The sequence below is a fragment of the Corapipo altera genome, unplaced genomic scaffold (assembly GCF_003945725.1).
Source record: "Corapipo altera isolate COAL_440 unplaced genomic scaffold, ASM394572v1 2b, whole genome shotgun sequence".
Classification (NCBI taxonomy): domain Eukaryota; kingdom Metazoa; phylum Chordata; class Aves; order Passeriformes; family Pipridae; genus Corapipo; species Corapipo altera.
Genome location: NW_020884874.1, coordinates 14,079,172 through 14,098,685, shown reverse-complemented (window position 1 = coordinate 14,098,685; position 19,514 = coordinate 14,079,172).

Here is a 19,514-nt window from a genome sequence, read left to right as displayed (position 1 = left end):
TGTAGCAGAGATGCACTGGCAGAGAGCTACTTAAGGTACACAGAGAAATCAGAACTTAAAACAGTAAATGTAATAATAAAAAACAATTAGGAGTGTAAACATTAGGTCTGAGACTAAGAAATTAGAAAAGAAATAACTATCAAATTAGTATACCAGCATGGAGTTGGAATGCAAGGCCCTTCATAAAATAATCAGAGCACAACAGAGACCATCTGAATTTAAAACTGCAGTTTCAATGGATATGAAAGCATCTTCCACTTGCAACAACAATCAGCCCCTAGGGGTACATGAAATCAACAGAGTTCTTACCCTACTGCAGAATGGTGTTTTCTGTGCAATGCTTTACTGTGTTTACACAGCCAACAATTTCTTGACAGGGCCCTTTTGTTAAAACTACCAGAGTATTGGCTTCAGGCAGCTCTTTTTAAATTTCTTACAGTGAGGAGTTTTCCATAAAGGCATAGCAGGTGTTTTGAAAACCCTACTTGCGTTACCTGAAACCAAGCTCTTCCTACTCTCACAGTCTGGCTGCTCTGAAAGTGGTGGCAACCTTATCAAGAGCAAAGAAGATACTCATCTGGTTACACCAGACAAGTTGCCCAGGCTGTAAGCTAACAAGGCACAGCCCAGTCCAGGTTGGGAAGCCTTTCAGAGATGTGAATGGACACGTACCCGTGTTATGTCCATACAACTTTCAGGCAAGGGTGATCAGCTTTGAATTAGCACATCATTGCACGTCTCCATGTCAGCCTAGCCAGTTCCAATCTCATTGGGAAACTGCAAGCTCTGAACACCTTCTTATAAAATAGAAGTGCTCAAATAGTTCCAGATTTTTAAATCAGGAAAAAAAAAAAATCAACTGGAAGTTTCAACTGTACACATTTGTTTAGGTAAAGTTATCCCAACAGCACTACAAAAGCTAGTAAATCCTGGAAACTAGCTTAAAGAAACATATGTGTCTCAAAGTTTGGGGCACTTAACACCTGGCATCCAAATCTCTTTGTAGGCATTCTAATTACCATGTGTATTCACATCCTTCTGAAGGTGTTTTTTATACCTTTAGAAGGATCTAAGCCTTTAAAAATGGTGTTTGGATGTTTCACTGCCAGCTATGGGTGTGTGTCCTAAGAATTTGCTCAGTTTCTTTGCAATATTTTGGCCGTTCACAGTCAGCTGCAGATATAAATCACTGATATATTACCATCCAATATCTAGCTGCTTTACAATATGATCTTCTTCAGGCTTTATCCACAAGCCACCAATAATCTATATCTCAACTGCTTGTGTTAATTCAGGAGACCGCTTTCTCTCTGACTCTCTTCAAATTGTGACTTACCCCCACTCCTCACTCTGCAAGAACCATTAGTTCTTTGTGAATAAAGAACACTCTTAGAGAAACTCTGTTCTGAAATGCAGCCATGCAACATTCTGTTTGGCCCAGAGATAAAAAGTACAAAAGCTCTTCAACAGCAAAAGCATCAAAGAGGAGTTCAGACTGGGATAAAAATTAACCCCCTTCACTAACAAAAATGTAAGGACTAAGTCCATGCCCAGTTTGACAGGGAACATGATCCTTGCTGTATTTTAGACGGAAACTGAAACACCAGTCTTAGAACCTGATATAGATGAGATGTTTGCAAAAAAAAGCAAATACAGAGGAATTAATTACAAAATATCTTGGTTTCTCAAATTTCCAAGTAAACACCAAAAGTTGATTGGAGAAGGAAGGACTGAAAGAAAAGAACCCAAAAAAAGTCCTCAAACCACTACAAATAAATAAAAATGGGGACAGACAGTGACCTTTTGCTCACTCTCTTCTGCTCCACACATCTGTCTAATGTCAATAGGAGAAAGGTATTTACACTTTATGATTGTGGTAACATTATAATACAGGCCATTTCCCATAATACCAAAAGAATTAAGACCCAAATACCTATCAGTATTTTGGTTAATCTGCCTTTGATTTTTTACAAATTACTGCTGATCCCTGATCTAACTCCGTAGATATTTCAGTCTGTGAAACTTCAGATAGGGAGATCTCCAAACTAAACCCAAACTCTAAAATTTACACCTGATTCTTCTATAATTCCTAGATCTGTATCATATAATACCTAAGTCTTTGGTATAATCTCAGTCTGCCTCCCTGTGCACAAAAGAGGTCAGTAAAAGAAATTTATACCAACTACTACTGCTACACGTATAACATTTCTAAATAAACTCTAAGGATCTGTTATTTCACAACCTAAGGCCACTGTACTTACTAGAAACAGTTTTTCAACTTCGCTTTTTTCTCTGTACTGCTTGTGCATATGACAGTGATCCTTATATGTACTGTTCCAGTTTCCCCTGAGCCCTCTTTGCCCATAACACCAGGGCTGCAGCAAGCTCATAAATACCTGAAGTTTAAAGCAGTAGAGATTAATTAATTTCAGGCCAGAGTTCTCTGACATAAGCTTTATAACTGATGGCCCACCCAAAATCATGTTAGCACTTAGACAAACACTTATTTGAGTAGCATTTCTCCCCATCCTCTTTCTGCTTTATCTCCAGGGGCCAGGTGGGAGCATGCTAAGACAGAGGCTGGGTGAGGCCCAACTTGTAAGGGGCTCCATGATGGCATATGCCACTTCCAACATGGGTTCAAACCTGCTGAGTTTCTAGCAGATCATTTGAAACACATAAAGTCCTTAGTTTTTTGATAAAATGTCTTTCTGAATCTTTGCCAAAACCGAGCTTGGTATTTTTCATTCAAAGCTAATATTTTGAAAATCCGAAAGCAGCAAGACAAGTGCTCCAGCAGCCTGCAGTGGGAACCACACCAAGAACAAAGCAGAGAGAATATTTTGGCCATCCCTTCCAGGTGTCTGTATAAATGAAAGCTATAATTTCTTTCTGCCTGCTTTTTTCCTCCCCCCTTTCCATAGCATATGCTAAAAGTTATTTTTTGTTCCTTCTGATGTCCCTTTTCTGTGGGAGTGACAGACCAGCAGTGCGGCTGTCTGGCAGCTGATCAAGGTCAACCTGACACAACTTGGTTTTTTCTGATATTGCCAATCACCTATTTCTTGTACTTTAAGAGGAAATCAAATACTTCATCGTTAATTACTACGGTTTCTTCCACTCACATTTTTGTAACACTGGAGTAAATAATGTAATTGTTTGGGGGTTTGTTTTTTTTTTAACAGATAACATTTACCTCATTCCCATGCTTTCAGACGGTCACTTTCCCAGTATACTGATGAATGGTGTGATGCAACTTTCACCCTTTTTGCGGTATCATCCATGGCTGCATTCAGCTTCAGGCAATTTAAGAATTCAACTGTGGAAAATCTCATTTATTCTAAGCCACTTGAAAGGATAAACCAAATTGTAATGCTTGACCAGTTGAACAGATAACTAGCAGGATTTTCCACAGTGGCTATATTAAGAGGACATTATTTCCAAACACAGAGAGAAAAATATATCTATGACAGTGAATACAGACTGACATTTTGAAGCCCTTCCCAAAGTCCTGTTGCATTCAGGTTTAATACCCAGTTCTCAAAGGCATACAACCAAACTAATTGACCAAAACATAATCAACTAAACCTTAACCAAATACCCAGGTAGAGTTTTCTTCAGTGACAATACTTGTGTGTATATTAGTACAGTAGAGGCTATCACACTGATCAATTCTGCATGTTCATTCCTGAAGTATAGAAACAGTGAACTCAGTTATCTGTCTTGCAGACTTGCAGAAACAATGTAAAGATTCGTGTATAATGAGTTATGGTAAATTTTCACAGGTGGATGCACAATTCTGTTTATTATTAAGGTACCTGAACCCTGTATACAGTACTTGGCAAAAGATTTAATGGAAATTTACTGGTTTTTCTTACCCTTTTTCACAATACACAGTTTCTTTCAGTAGGTGGTCCCTGTTTTCAACACTAGAATACACACCTCAGTTCCACTACTGCCTCTTCAGTCAGCACAGGTAAGCCAAGCAAAGTTTTTTATTATGCTCTAAACCCAGTTTGTCTCCAGGTTGCTTCCAGACTCATCAATAAGTATTCATCTGTGTTTGTAGTCCCAGGTCTTCTCATGGTCCTGCGGCTATACTTTCAAGGCTTTTGTTACCATTCCAGGATTGTCATTAGACATTGTTAATGATTTTAAATTATGTTTGCCCTGAGGTGGAATCTCAGCACACCTTATTGCTTATTACAGGGCTGCTGAAAATTCATTCTGTATAGCTGTGATTCACTAAAAGAATCTATCAGTACAAAGCAGGCATTTATTATCATTTATAATGTCATGAAAAAATGTAGTTTCCCAAATGTAAAAATTTCCCCAGCCCATGAGCAGTTAATAACTTTGAGCAATGTTTGATGTCCCTGAGCAAAGAGTACCTGGAAAGCAGATGTTCCAATGGTATTTCTGTTTCACAAAACACCCAGCAAAACACCCCGTCCTTATCTTCACCAAAAAGCCCTTTGTTACATTTTCTCTCCCCTGTCCAGCTGAGGGGACGAGTGATAAAGCGGTTTCTGTGGGCAATTAGAATCCAGCTGGGGTCTACCCAACCACACTAGTCTAGGAAAAAACAGAAGTATCTAACGAATGTTGTCTCATTGGACACCAATTATTCTGCTTTAAAGGTATCTTACTCATGCAAACTTGTGCCTCAAGCAAAGCAATACTGAGAACGTCATGGAAGATCTTAATTCTGTCCACAAACAGAGCCCCAGGGGAGTCATTACCACCATCCGTTGCCATAGGCCCCTGATTACAGTTCAGGAGGATTCTTTCCCTGTTGATGCATCAAATGCCAGGTATTGAAATAAGACCGAGTAGCAGGAAATTGAGCTACATGCCAGCATGGGGGGAATTTTAATGAGAACAGAAGCTCTTTTGCGTCAGCAATACTCCCAGCAAATTTTATCTTTTCCCATGGATATCAGAGCAGTGGAAAAAATTCCTCAGTTATATTCTTGAATAGAAACAGATAGACTCTTCTCTTAGACCCCGTAAGGAGTCTACCATCACCCATTAAGCACTATGTACCTTCTTTCCTCTTCGAAAAATCAGAAGGTTTCAATTCCTTCCTTTTTAATTCTGCTTTCCCTTCCCCACTGTCCCCACACAAATAGCAAATGGATGGGATATACCTCTTCTGGAGCAGATCCTACCCGAGCTCATTACCCTATCTCGACTGTTACCTGAGCTGTGACTGAAAGTTACAGCAAGTGAATAGGCACTCGCGAGATGCTGAGGTTATTGGCCAGCCAGCTGTGCTTTCAGTACCTACTGTCATAACTGAACTTTCATACATATAGAGTTCATTCTAAGTTCACACTGGCCTCTGATAAAGTCAGGGTAATTTTCCCATTGACTTCAACAGCATCAATAATTCACTTTTTGTTCTTCCACTTTATTTGTATGTAAAAGGTAAGATTTAGTAGCGTATCATTCACATGCTCAGCAGTACTTGCTGTAGGAAAAGCACTGAGAAAATTAACAAAAAGGAATAATCATCTTATTGTTATCACTTTGCTATTTTAGCAGCATGCTAAGAGTTACACATGTAAAAAGAGTACAGAAAGCATTGCAAAGGTCTAACATTTCATTTTGCTTCAGAATATTCAAGTAACCTTTATTAATTGCATTGATTGTTACAAAATGCAATCCCTAAATAAGCAATGAAGTATTACCAACAGTTTTTTCACCTTTCCAAGAAAAGCAAAGCATTTGTTCCAAAAGATTAATTAAAGGTGCATTGAGCCAGAAGTATGAGAAAGAAAGACTTAAATTATTAACATTCCAGTTCCACTTTAATGCTACTGGCTTTAACAGTATGTCAGTAGCAAACCCAAATTTTTCATTACAAAATAATAAAAAAACCCACCCAGCCAGAAATTCAATCCTTCCTTATTTAGCAGAAATTTCTTTTCCTTTATTTGTATGTCGCTGTTTGTTCTCACTGTCCTGCAATGCTACCTGCAAATGATTAGCTCTAATTCAATCCTAAGCTCTGAACCAGACAGACATTAACATGCCATACCCGCACCCAGGACAAGGTCAGCTCTAGAAAGGGTTGGATTTTTGAAGATCCCAGATTGTTAATTCATTCCAGGCTTTTTAATATTATCCTACATAAGTTTACTACACACCATGATGTGGAATAAAATGGTTTATTCTTCTGTGAGGGTGCCTGGTAATCTAATAGCTGCAATGAGGAAGAAGGGAGATTTTATGAGCAATATATCAATGTTGTATGTGCAGTGTGTCAGGGAAAATTGACATTTGGTTCCTGTTGGTCCCAAGAATTGATCCCTCTTCAACTGATAGAGATTGACTTTGTGCTTTAGCCTCTTTAAGGTATTTAGGATCATTCTCCAGGCTTTCAGAAATATCTGAAACTTGATCCCTTTTAAGAAAGTAACAGCCACTGTCAAAAGCTCACACTTTGAGAAAAAGGGAAAATAGAATATGGCCATTTTGCCTGGCACTGTGGTCCTGAACAATAGCTTTCTTTGCGCGTGACTGACAAGAAATGAGGCTCTTCTTACAGAATCTCACTGTTGATAAATTGATTTGGTATTGCAAAACTAACACAGACAGCTAAAGAGGCAAACTAGGAAAACAAGAAACTCTTCCTATTGCTTTCCTGTCTGTGTAAGAACTGATGCCATGCTTCATGGACCGTTCATTTACAAGTTGCACAACATTATTTGTTGTGCACACAACTGACTCTCATTTAATCAACTATCCTTATCCTCACTCAGAATCAGATTGGTCTTTACTGAATATATAGAAAGATTACATTTCTGTAAATAGAAGTTATGATTCTGGACACGATCAGTGCATGCAGATCAGTCCATTACAGTACATGGCTAAAAGTATCAAAAATTTTAAAATTTCCCACCCTCCTTAATTCTAACAGAAGTTACAAGTGAAAATTTCTATACACTTTTAGCGTTTTAGGAAGAATGAGAAATCATAATTTTTTCCATTATTTTTAAGTAAGTTCTGATTTATTTTTGTAATAACAATGGAGCTTAATCATGGCTTCGCGTGTATCTCATTAGAAGAGCTGATACTGTGCAAAATATAAAGACTCCCAGGCACTTAAAAATTCTTATGAATCACCACTTAAGGATCCAGATTTTATAGCTGAGACATTTCCTGGCTTTCCCTTCAAGCAATGCTCCATCCACCTGACCTATGCAAAGGTGACACTCCACAGCAGTCCAGCATTATGAGGTGACTGTGGGTTTCAAATGAGACTGTTGTACTCATAGAAACTAGTCAGAGGTATAAGGGGACCTAATGAAAAAAGTGCCTTGCTATGCTTCTTCTTCCAAGAAACCAGGCAGATTTCTACATGCCTCATTTTATTCTGTAACTGTCATGAGTCTTAACTGAACTACATAAACCTGTTACTTTTTCACATTTTGTTATTTATTTCTTCATGCATGATGACTGGCAGTGTCGATTCCCTCATTATTCACTCAGTAGAGACTGGAAAGTAAGACGTTTATAAGGCCCTACCTTTTACTGGGTAATATTTCCTTTAATTTTTTTCTTTTCTTTCTTTAGTTTCAGTCAAATCAAGAGCAACCCTCAAAATAGAGCCTATTGGGTATCCTGGAGTCCATTTAAAAGCCTTCCCTAAGGCTGTTTAAGTTGTTCTTTCCTGCTGTAGGCATTACAGTATGCGGACACCTTCAACAATTCCTTTTAGAAAATATTACTATACTAAAACTTCTCCTATTTCCTCAGATAAATATGAAAAAATAAAAAAGAAAAAAGAAAGTTTTAGTTCACCCATCTCCAAGTATTACAACTTTTTGTAATGCACAAAGCACAGATATGAAGTTCTATTTCAACAGAGCCTTTTGGGACAATGTAATTTCTATTCTTCAGCAGCAGACAAGGAATGATGCGTCTATGCTGTCTCCTGGCAGCACTGATTATACTACATCTTTTAAACCTGTTATCAGCTCATGCTGAATACTGATGCCTTCCTGTTCAGGCTAGCACAATTTGATGCAGAAATCACCCTTTCCTGACTTTAATTCAGATCATTGACATTTTCTAGCGCATTGAGTTCCCGCTGTCCTCCCAGGGCGACATTTGTGGGAAGAATACAGGTGGTAGATACGCCTAAGTGCAACTCCCCACAGTTTCCTTGCCCACTGCAGTACATGCAGGCTGGATATTTACCAGCTCCTACAGATGCCACCTTTGTGTGAGAAAGATCTTTCCTGAAAAAAGCAATATATGGTACTGCACTGCAATGAATTCCCGTTTCGTTTGCCTATTATGGCCAAATATCTCACCTCTTATACTTTTGTCTCCCCATCTCCTCCTCCCTCCAAAATCAATCCTACAATGATTTACAGTTACAGTGGATATTGTCTCTTTCCTATAACTCCATTTTTCCTTCAAGGAAAGATGAGAAAACTCCCAGCAAGATGGATGAAACTTTAAATCTGAGCAGAGACAGTGCTCTGCTGACATAAAGTGGTCGGTACTTCATCAAAATATCTGGTAACTACAAAAGTTAACCCATATGAGGATCTGCTCCTAGGACTGCAGTGAGGATTGAACTTGAACACTGGTTTTAGCAATAAACAACTTGAAGATACATAAACAAGTAAATGCTGTGGTATTCTAATAAAAAATGTGAAGCTTTAGGTAAAAAACCAAACCAAACCAAAACAAAAAACCCCCACAAAGCAAAACAGATATTCTATCTACCTTACCCTGAAACACAGATATAATATAGACAGTTTCTGCCTATCACAATGCACTTAGTGTGGAGTAAAGGAAGAAGTGCTAGATAAAAGCTGAAATAAGCTACAACTTCAAAACCAACCAGAATAGGTTTTTTTTAAAAGCCCATTAAGAAGAATAGGCTCTTTAAAAAATCCTGAAGTTCTGTTCTGCACCTTTAAAAAATTTCAGACTTCACATTTCAGTCACAGAAATGAGTAGCAAAAAGAGCAAAGGACTTTTCTGTTCTTACTCTCACTACAAGCCTTATAAGTAAAAGCCTGGTCTCCATTCTAGAACCACAAATTGAATTCAGCTGAAAAGATGTAATGCATTTGGCCTCTAGTTCCCTTACGCTCAATAAATAGACACTTTAACCACTATGAAAATTGTTTCACTCCACATCTAGAAAGCACAGCCCACATCACAAATTATATTTCATTATAAAAGCAAGAGATTTCCTACTGTTTTTAGGGGAAACAATGTCACGGCTTCAGAGTTATGTGGCATTTCTGATTTAGCTAATGAGGCCACTATATGTTGCTAGCATTGTAAGGAAGTGAAGCTGACTTGCTCATTGCTTTTGGTTTCCTTTGGAACTGATATTCCACTTCTGGATGTATAATGAATAGATCTGCCAGAAATTAATCTTAGTAGGGTGAGGAAAGATGGCACAGACTGTTTTGTTCTTACCACTTCAAAAATCATTCTTCCCTGCTGAGTTTTTCTGTCAGAAACAAAGTGAGTAGTTTTCTTCTAATTGAAGTGTGGTTAACCAAGGTTTTCACCTTGGAATGAAATGAAAACTAGTAAAATCTCATCATTTGGAAGCTAAATGAAATGATAAAAGAGACCATGCCTTTTCACTGTCACTATATTTGTGACCCACACTGACTCCATTGATGGACAGACACACACCATCTGTGTAAAGAAATGTGACAAAGTCCTTGCTAAGATGAAACCCTAGATACTGGGTATGAAACAATCCCACTTTCACAGAAAACTTTGTCTGCAGTCACCTTTTTTATTGTTGCAGTTGGATAATAAATATATCAATAAAAGGACATAGTCTTGTCCTATTTAATTACTGACAGACATGTATCTGTATCATCTGCATGGACAAAATGTGGTATAAAAGGACAACATCTCCTCTGTCAGCATTGCTTGTCAGTCCATATGCTCTGCATAGCAATTACATAGTCCCACCATCCATAATGTTCCCCTTTTATTCCATGTTGATAGCAAAGAGATGGACTATGATACATTTACTTTCACATCTCACCAACAAAATTTAAAATGCATAATAAGAAAAGATCTGCTTACTGCTACCTAAGATCAAAGTAGTTGATGTGACATCAAATACTTAACTGCAAACATCTGTTCAGGAAAAATGCTCTGATTCTGGACATTCAGGCAAGGGTTTACTTGTCTGTTTACTGCTCTGTGGGGGCCTTTCATCATCTCTGCCCCAAAACCCAAACCACTGTGTAGTCAAAGAGCCATGCAATTTGATCCCCAACCCATCCAGTGATACACACCATATACACCCACCTTCAAAATTGCGAATGAGGTGGATGGACGATTTTGAGGGAATTAAAATGTAAGCATTCAAGCATTCCTAAAAGGACAACATAAATGCTCTGAACAAACCTAGCTGTAGGTTAAATTGAGGATTAATGTCGCTTTAAATTAAAATAAACACTAAGTTGACTGGTTTTGTTACATCTCTCACTAAAGTGGGATTTTTAGTTGTTTTTTTCTTATTGTTGAGTTTTTCTTTTCCTATTTTTTTTCTTTTCCCTTTTTCCAAGAGCTAAAATTTCCTAATTTCTTTATTAAACCATTTCCAAGTTTTCAGTGTGGTCCATTGTGGACATTGATGTTCTAAATAGATTCCTGCTCTTGCACTCACAGACCATGCTTGTCCTAGCACAGGAGGAAGCCAATGGTTCACAGTGGACTGCTAACCTACTATAACTCGTTGTCATCTCAAGATACATTTCACAGCTGCAACATGAAGGGTTTTTAAAATTTATTTCTAAATACACGAACTTACAAGACCCTCAGGTCCCTTTCCACGACACTGCTTTCCAGCATCTCATTCCCCAGTCTGTATGTACATCCAGGGTTGCTTCCTCCCAGGTGCAGAATCTGGCCCTTTCCCTTGTTGAACTTCCTATGGTTGGTGATTGCCAAGTCCTTGAATTTGTCAAGGTCTCTCTGCAGAGCCTCCCTGCCTTTGAGGGAGTTAACAGCTCCTCCCAGTTTTGTGTCATCTGCAAACTTGCTTAGTATCTCTTCCAGTCCTGTATTCAAGTTGTTCATGAAGGTGTTGAAGAGCATAGGGCCTAAGATGGTGTTGCATTCTGGATTAAGCCATAAACTGCTCAGAGTGGTTCCATTTTTTATTTAAGGCTTTTTAAAAGCCTTTTGGTTCATTATAACCTCTAATTAGCATCCAGAGGAAGAGTCACACAGTCTTCTCTAAGAGAAATTATTTTTAATTTAGTGAGAAAAATAACATATTTTGGCAAAGGGTTTTAACAGGTGTAAAATACAACCAATAAAAAAGCATTTCACTAAAACATTCAGCAGTAAGACCCATTCCACAGGAAACACCCACTTAAACAATCCATATACCAGCTTTAGTAAAACACAGTTCATTGGTTTTAAGTTACCCACAAGAGAATGAAAAGAGTAAAAGAAGAAAACAGATTAAAAGGAGTAAAGAAAGAAAGAAGAAAGAGAGAAGGAGAGAAAGGAGAGGAGAATAGTTACCAACAAGATCCGATGATTCTCATGGTGCTATCTGGAGAGGTAGAAGAGAGAGACTGCATGGAGTCTTGTGTATTTATAGGTAGGATATCTGGTCAGTGCCTTCCAGGCCAGAGTGAGTAGTGCTGTAGCAGTCATAGGCTGCAGGTGCTGTAGGCAGGCTACCAGGCAGTTCTGCCTTGACTGGCAGCCCAGCTGCAGGGACTGAAGCTTGGCCATGTGTTCTGCGTGGGCAGCAGGCCTTGCCTTCAGCTCTGCCCTGTGCCCTCAGCACAGGCCTGATGTGCAGGCCTTACCACGGACCTGCAGGTCTAGGCCCAGCCTTTCCCCATATGCACACACACAGTGAGTTGGTTCCGACTCATATCAACAATTCAGTGAGATTCGGATCCAGGATCTCACAGATGGAGCCCTGTGGAACCCCACTAGTGACCGGTCAACAGTCTGATGTCACCCCAATTCACTATGACTCTCTGTGCTTGACCCGTGAGCCAATTGCTCACCCACCACATGATATGTTTATGACGTGTGTTGGATATTTTGTCCAGAAGGATACTGTGAGAGACAGTATTGACAGCTTTACTGAAATCCAAAAAGATGACATAAACTGGCTTCCCTTGATCAGCTGGGTGGGTAACCTTGTTATAGAGGGAAATCAGGTTTGATAAGCAGGACTTTCCTCTCATGAAATTCTGCATCCCTGCACACTTATTGGGCAAGGCCTGGAAGACCAGAAAAAGATAAAAGAAAAGTCACAACTTAAATACAACCTTTCTTTTGTACTGAAATGAGTACCTCATAGATTACAGGTACTCTTTTTAAGGTTCATGACTTTCCAACCTACAAAACTGTATTAGATCAGAGATTCTTTGAAAGCACATTGAGGTTTCTGCAGGACCCATCAGACTATTTTTTTTCCTCAGCTCCTGCAGGCAACACACCATGATTATATTAATTTACTCTGTCATGTTTTCTGAATAATACTTTCATTAATTCCCATTCTTTCAACCCCAAGATCCCTTACAAAAATTTCTTCCTAAAACTCAATATTCCTGAACTTCAGGACATATGAATCATTTATACAGCACCTGCCCTATTTTAAAGACACTATCACGTCACTTAGATGAACCCTTGTGTACTAAAAGAATTTTGGTATTTCCAACCCAAGAAAGCCCACAACATTCCTATTCATCCAGCTGGTGTGGGCACAAGAACAGTCTTAAAGTTCTATACCATTTTCACTTGTTCACTTAAAGTATGTAGAGGAGGAAAAAGGAACAAAAACATCTTCAGAAAGAAAAAAAACACAACAAACAAACATTAAAGAGGTTATAAGTATTTCACCTGGAATACTAGTGACTTCTGAAAAGTAAGTATGTCATCCATATCTAACCTTAAAACCCTGAGAGATTTAACAAGATAGTTTTTTTTCCCAGTGAGATCTGTTCTCAGTTGCTGCAGTGGAGCGCTCTAGTGTGGTGCACAGGAGTGTGTCCTGATCTAGGGGAACCTCAGGGGAGCAAAGAGACCTGCCAGCAGTCCACAGATCATGCCACAGGGGCTGATGAGACCAGGGTGAGGCCAGAAGCAATGTCAACCAAGCACCCCAACACCTATAAAAGAAGTCCCTGGAGAGCACCAGTAGCCAGGGGAGTGGCTACAGAATGTTTTATTTTAGTTGGGCCTGGATTTTGGGTTTCCTTAGAGAGGGGGTGCTGAACTTTAATCTCTGTCCATGACCAGTACAAAATGCTCCTGCACTGCCTTGGCCCAGCAGCCAGTGAGCTCTGTCCTCCTCATGGCCAAACTCTACTCTCCTGTAGAAACCTCCCTTTTGCTTGAGCCAACTTTTGAGACAAGGTTTCGACCTTGAAACTCTGAGTATGAAGGAATGGCTTTGAAAATAGTCTGGACAATGATGAATCCCCAGCTTTCTCTTGACATTCGGTGAGAAGTCAATACACACATAAAAAAGCTGGTGTGATGTGCACTTTAAGGGCTAACTCCTTAACAAACATAAAAGCTATTACTCCAGTCGATATTCTTGGTGGGAAGAGGTGGGGGCCATTACAGGAGAATCAAGACAGAAAACATGAAATGCTATCTTACAATATCTACTACCAGATTCAATTACTATAATTGTTCTGAAATGTCCCATACCGGAAAAACTAAACACACTGTCTCTCGTGTTAGAATGAGGTAGGGAAGAGAGATATGCTACTATCACTGTGCCTGTTTTCTGCCCAGCCTTTTCATAAGTAATTTATCAAAATACTCTGTGTCCCAGGGTAAGGGCCAGGACTATGAATGTCAGGGTCTACTAACAAGGTAGATAATGCAATACCTTTTATTGGGTCAACAAATAAAATATTATGCTTTAGCTTTCAGGCCAAAAAGGCTCTGTCTTTTGGATGTTGTCAGAATTTCCAGAGTATGGCATTTAAATGAGGAAGCTGATTCAAATTATTTCAGCTGTCCAACATGAATCACATTTAGGGCCACAGCAAAAAGAAAAGCCTTCTAGGAGAAAATGACAGGCTAGGTGCCCATAAGCCCTATTTCCTGTTTTAGAGAACCTGTCCTGATGTGTCTAACTCTAAAATTATTCTATACTTTTCTTCAAAGGTATTGCACAGGCTGTGTAAAAATTATCAAAATGAGAATTAGGTGCTGAGATACACAAGGGGAAATTACACTGCCTTATTAGTGAGCAAGTGACTCAGGAAACCTTAAAAAGAAGCAGAAATTTCTTAGAACATCTGACGAAACTGATGAACATTGAGAGAAAGAAAATAGAGACAGAAAGAAGCATTAGAGCTCCACTTAATTTAATGTAAACTAAACTAGCTAGAGAAAAACTAAAAAACTTCAGCAGAGAAAAAAAAATAAACCAACCCAAAAATTCCAGCAGGCCCTGATCTAAGGAATCAGCTGTCTGAGTAACATGACAAATTTTTTAGGCATGACTAATTTTTTAGGTGAAGGCAAGTGAAAGACTAAATCATATTGTCAGTAAAGGTTCAAGGATGGGAAATGCAAGAGTAAAATTTTAAAATTTCTGAAGTTATTCTAAAGGCATCTTGCTTGCTGCCTTTGACTGAAACTTTGAAAACTATAATCACAAGTGTAGATGAAGTTTTTACTTGTCTTATTCAAAAGGGTGATATAAAACATTAAACTACCTCCTGAAATGGTATATATGAACGGCAGAACCTGTGAATAGAGGTTCTTAGCTCTAGGGCTCTGTCAAGGAGCAGATATGGGGAAAGAAGCATAGACAAAATGCTGGCAGGGGTCTCTCTGTAACCTTTCAGCAAAGAAGGGGTAGCTGGCCCTAGGGAAACTAGTGTGAGGGATACATTGCTCCTTTGTCTGAAATGACTCATCTTGTGAAAAAACAGGTTTCCTTAGGAAAGGATTGCTCTTAGACCTTCAGCTAGTAAAATATCTCAGACCTCTTTTCCAGCTATTTTCTTTCACTGATCTATCTTTGGGGAATTAAGGCACCATTTCATTAACTTCTGATGCTACACGTGAAAATAATTATCCTCCTTTACAGCAACCAGTTAAGTCCCATATATGGCTACCACTGTTTTTGCTTTATGACCCATTTAGTGCTTTTACATCTCTTGCAGAAGTGTCCCCAAATCCCTGTCTCTTCTCATAAGATATAATTTCACTGCAGACCCCAAGATGATGGCAAATCTCTGTACTTTTTAGTCTTTTTTCAATGGCACATTAGTACTCTCTATGCTAAAAGAAGCAGTAAGCATTCTTTAGTCTTTAGTTCCCAGAGTATTGGAAGAACACAGCTAGCAATGGGCAGTCACTTTAAAACAATCATGTTAAGAGCACTAGCTCACCGGTACCTTGGCTTGAATGATTTATGAAACCCTCAAAATCATGAAACTGATTAACCTATACTATACAAAGGGTTATTGAATGCATGAGAACATTCTTTATCATGAAAGCAGATATAATTGTCTAACATCTCAGACTCAAAAATCTGTCACTAAATTAGAACAAATTAAGAAATGTAATGCATATGAGGAATAGTCAGTATGTTATTTTTTGTAATTCGTAGATTAACCTTTTCTATTACTTGTAATAGTAGTGGAAAGTGGAAATTAGCAGTCATTTTTTCCTTTTTTCTTATGATAGTTCCTTTGGTATTACCTAAACATTTTCTAATATATTACTCATGTTGTCAAAGTGTTGATAATAATTACCTAAGTAATTTAGAATTTAGTATTTAGAAACACAGCTTTCTCTCTAGATGTAGAATCAAATGCCATCTGTGAATTCATACAGAATTTTACATTTTCAGAACTCTTTGTACACTCTGAATAATTATTTCTCCAAGCAACATTATTAAAAACCCAATTGTGTCATATATTACTCTCATTCTAAATATGGATGCAGTGACAGAGAGGTAAAACAGGATAACACAAAACAAACTGGGCAGAGACACTGTTACTAAAGAGTATATACAATGCCCAGCTCAATACCGTTTGCTTTGTAGTTGCACCCATTAGGAATTACATGATTTTACTTCTCAGCCAGAGTTCATCTGGTTATTTGCAGAACTTTGGAGTCTATAGTACAAGCCTAGGAACTACAGTTAGGCAGAGAATAACTTTTTGAGGTCCAGATGTATATCCCTCACCCCATTCACACAGACCTCCTAGGTGGTAAATGTCTGTTGTTTATTTTTAAAATGGACTATTAAAAGCACAAGCAAATTTTGAGATCAGATCCTCTTCTTTATCACAACTACATCTGAGCTCAGCTTTACAAAACAGCTGCTCTATCTCCTTTACCTATTAAGAGCTTAGCAACATTTTTCATTTTTGGTGAAAAAGGAAGCTTTGATAGCAGCATATTTCACGTATTGATCTGGTCACACAATCACAAGACTCACTCCAGTCTTGTTTCAAAGACCACTCCACTCCTCTTGATGGAAGCATTCAAGCATCTGGATTTTCAGGTTGGTGAGGCATATTTCCTTTCAAAGATTGCTTTTGAAATGTAAATGCCTTACCAGTGTTACCATAGTGGATTAACCCTCCTATGTCTGCCCGGTCCCTTTGGAAAGTCTTCAAGTGTGGTGACAGCAGAGGAGTATAGCACCACAAGGACTTCCAGGATACAAAGTTTGGCTTGGAAAACAAACTGCAGCAGAACTGCAAATGCTGTTTATTATGCTTGCCCTGAGTACATGGGTCACAAGCAGGTAATGATTCTGTATAGGGGAGTAAACTAAGCCCTGTAAGAATCCTGCTCAAATCCTGCCTGCATCTAGTCCTTGATTCACACACTGATTATAAAACAAATGGAGGTATACAGAGGTATATATACATTCACAGGCACTACAACAAAATGTAAATACAAAATAATAAATTTTCAGTTTTAACAGAGGCCAAAACATTGCCTACTGTTATATTTTACTTACTATATATTTCTGTATCAACAAAATTATATATGTCTATAGTATAAATACTAGTTCTGTAAATAAAACACCTTGTAGTGCTTCATATTTGATTGTTTATCACATAAAAGAATAGGCTTTAAAATTCTTGTGAAGGGTGATCTCACATCATCAATGGATTACAAACAGATAATTTGTCAAATCTCTAAAATATTGAGTGCTAGTAAGAATTTTCTGCCAGTAGCATGTGTTAAGCTCATGCTGGAAAAAACGGTAACACCAGTTGCACACTTTCAAATATCAATTCACTCTAGTAAAGCTCATTTCCTCCATTGATTCATGTTATGGCTTAGTCCTCTCCTGTTTGACTTGCACAGCATCAATAAAAGCAAAACACCTTTTCTGCTCAGAACTTTTAGTGAAGTCTGGCTTCAAGAGACCTTCACTACATTTCTTTTCTTTACTGGTTGAGCACTTGTGCCTCCCTTTCAAATAGCGCTATGACATACAGATGCATTCAACCAAATTAAATCACTTGTCCCCTCTGCCACATGAGTGTTATCATGATGAAAAGGAAAGGACAGTAAGTCACTGTAGAAAATCAATTTGAACAAAAAGGTATTTTCTTACAAACAGTGTTGATTTGTTTGTTTTGTTGTTTATTTGTTTTCCCCAGAGGTTCTGAATCAGTTAACAGACATAATAGACAAAACCCATAATCGGATAAAAATGGAAGTCTCAAAAAAAAGGAAAAGAAGAAACATCTTCAGGTTATACACTCAGCCAGATTTTCAAATAGAACAGCTAGCTCTCTGGGAGATTAGATGATAGCAATTATTTTGGTAAGGTTGCCTTTGATCTAACTGAAAATCTGCCCCACTTTTTTAGCACTGATTAAAACATTAGGACAGGCAACATTCTGTTATAACCAGAGGCAAAATATTTCCTAGTCCACACACACAAAAAGTGAATCTACATTAAAATAAAAAGGATTTTTAACGTGATATCTTCTAAAGACCGCATAAAAACATTTCTAAACTTCTTCAGAAAACAACATGATTATGTACTTGCACATGATTTCAGTGCCAGAATTTAGGGTCAAGTTTTGATGCCCTGCAAAGATACAATACACCCATGCAGATTTAGCTCTGAAAATTTCCCTTCTCCATCCAAATATCCACCTCTCTTTTTTCTAGGGTTGACTTTGAGAAAGATCATCCTTTATTTCCTCAGTGCTTTAAGCATTCAGTGTTATTACAGTTTGGAAGAACATATCAAAGTATTCCAATTTAAAAGTAAGCATATTTTAAATTAGAAATGGATAGTATTTGAAACAAGCTAACCAAATAAGTGGCAAATGATGATCTTCACATCAATAATTAATGCCTTCTTGGTCAGACATGCCTATCAAATACTGATTATGGAGTTTAGTGAATTTCTGTCAGTCAGTGACCTGTGAAATGTGAATGAACAGACAGGATCCTGCCATCTGATTTTACGCACCATGAATCTCATTATCGCTTATGTTTCATATTCTATCTTTAGATGGCTACAAAAGTGTGTTTAAGGCTTACCAGCAGGGTTAATATTTGAATCTTTTTCTGTATACATAAAAATACCAACTGTATTCAGTTACCCGTTCCGAAAGTCTAACTTTCGTTGCTAACAGTGAAGGACTGAAGTTTTGCCTTTTTAGAAAAAAGCAAGACTTAAAGCCAGTGTGAAAGTGCTCAAGGAACAATAGAGTTTTGCACCAAATTCAAGCATATTATTTTTGGAGAATAAAGATTTTCATATTCAGTGGTTTAAATTCAGATTATACCAGTCTGTAAAATTCAATAAATGTTACTGTTTCCTATCAAACCATTTAATATTTTTTCAATCTACTCCAAATATTAAGATAAAGTGGCAAAAATTTGCATTTCTTAAAATAGATTTAATGAATACTCAGCTTCACTGAAAGCTTTATCTGTCATAATAGCAACACAGAATTTTCTACAAGATGTTTGACCCTTATTAAAATTACTGAAACTCCTCTTGGACACATAGGTATTTTTATATGACCGCTCAGTAAAACACTTGAGAAAGGAAAACAAAATAATAGATGTTCCAATCTGCTGAAGGGCTTCAGATTTGGCTGATGACCTGATCTACTAGCACTGTCTTCTTAACAGCTGTTCCCTGGTTATTAATGAAGTTGTATGCTTCCATGTACAGATTCAGAAGGTCATGCAAAATTACTTTTGCCTGTACAGTACTCCAAATCCTCTATGCTTTACATCTGTTCCGTGTGCCTATCACTCACACTTCTGAACTTTGCTTAACTTTAGCACCTGGTGAACATAACAGTCTGCTTGATGAAAGTAGAGACATAGCTCTTGGCCTTCATGTGTGACAGCAGCCTTCAAGACAAGGCAACATGGCTTACTTGACAGGCTTTAGAGTTGTAGTACTAACATTAAAAAGTGATTTAGTTTCTACATCTTCAAAGAGCAAACATACACCTCTAGTCTGAATAAAATTAAGTTTACATTAAAAGAAACATCTGACA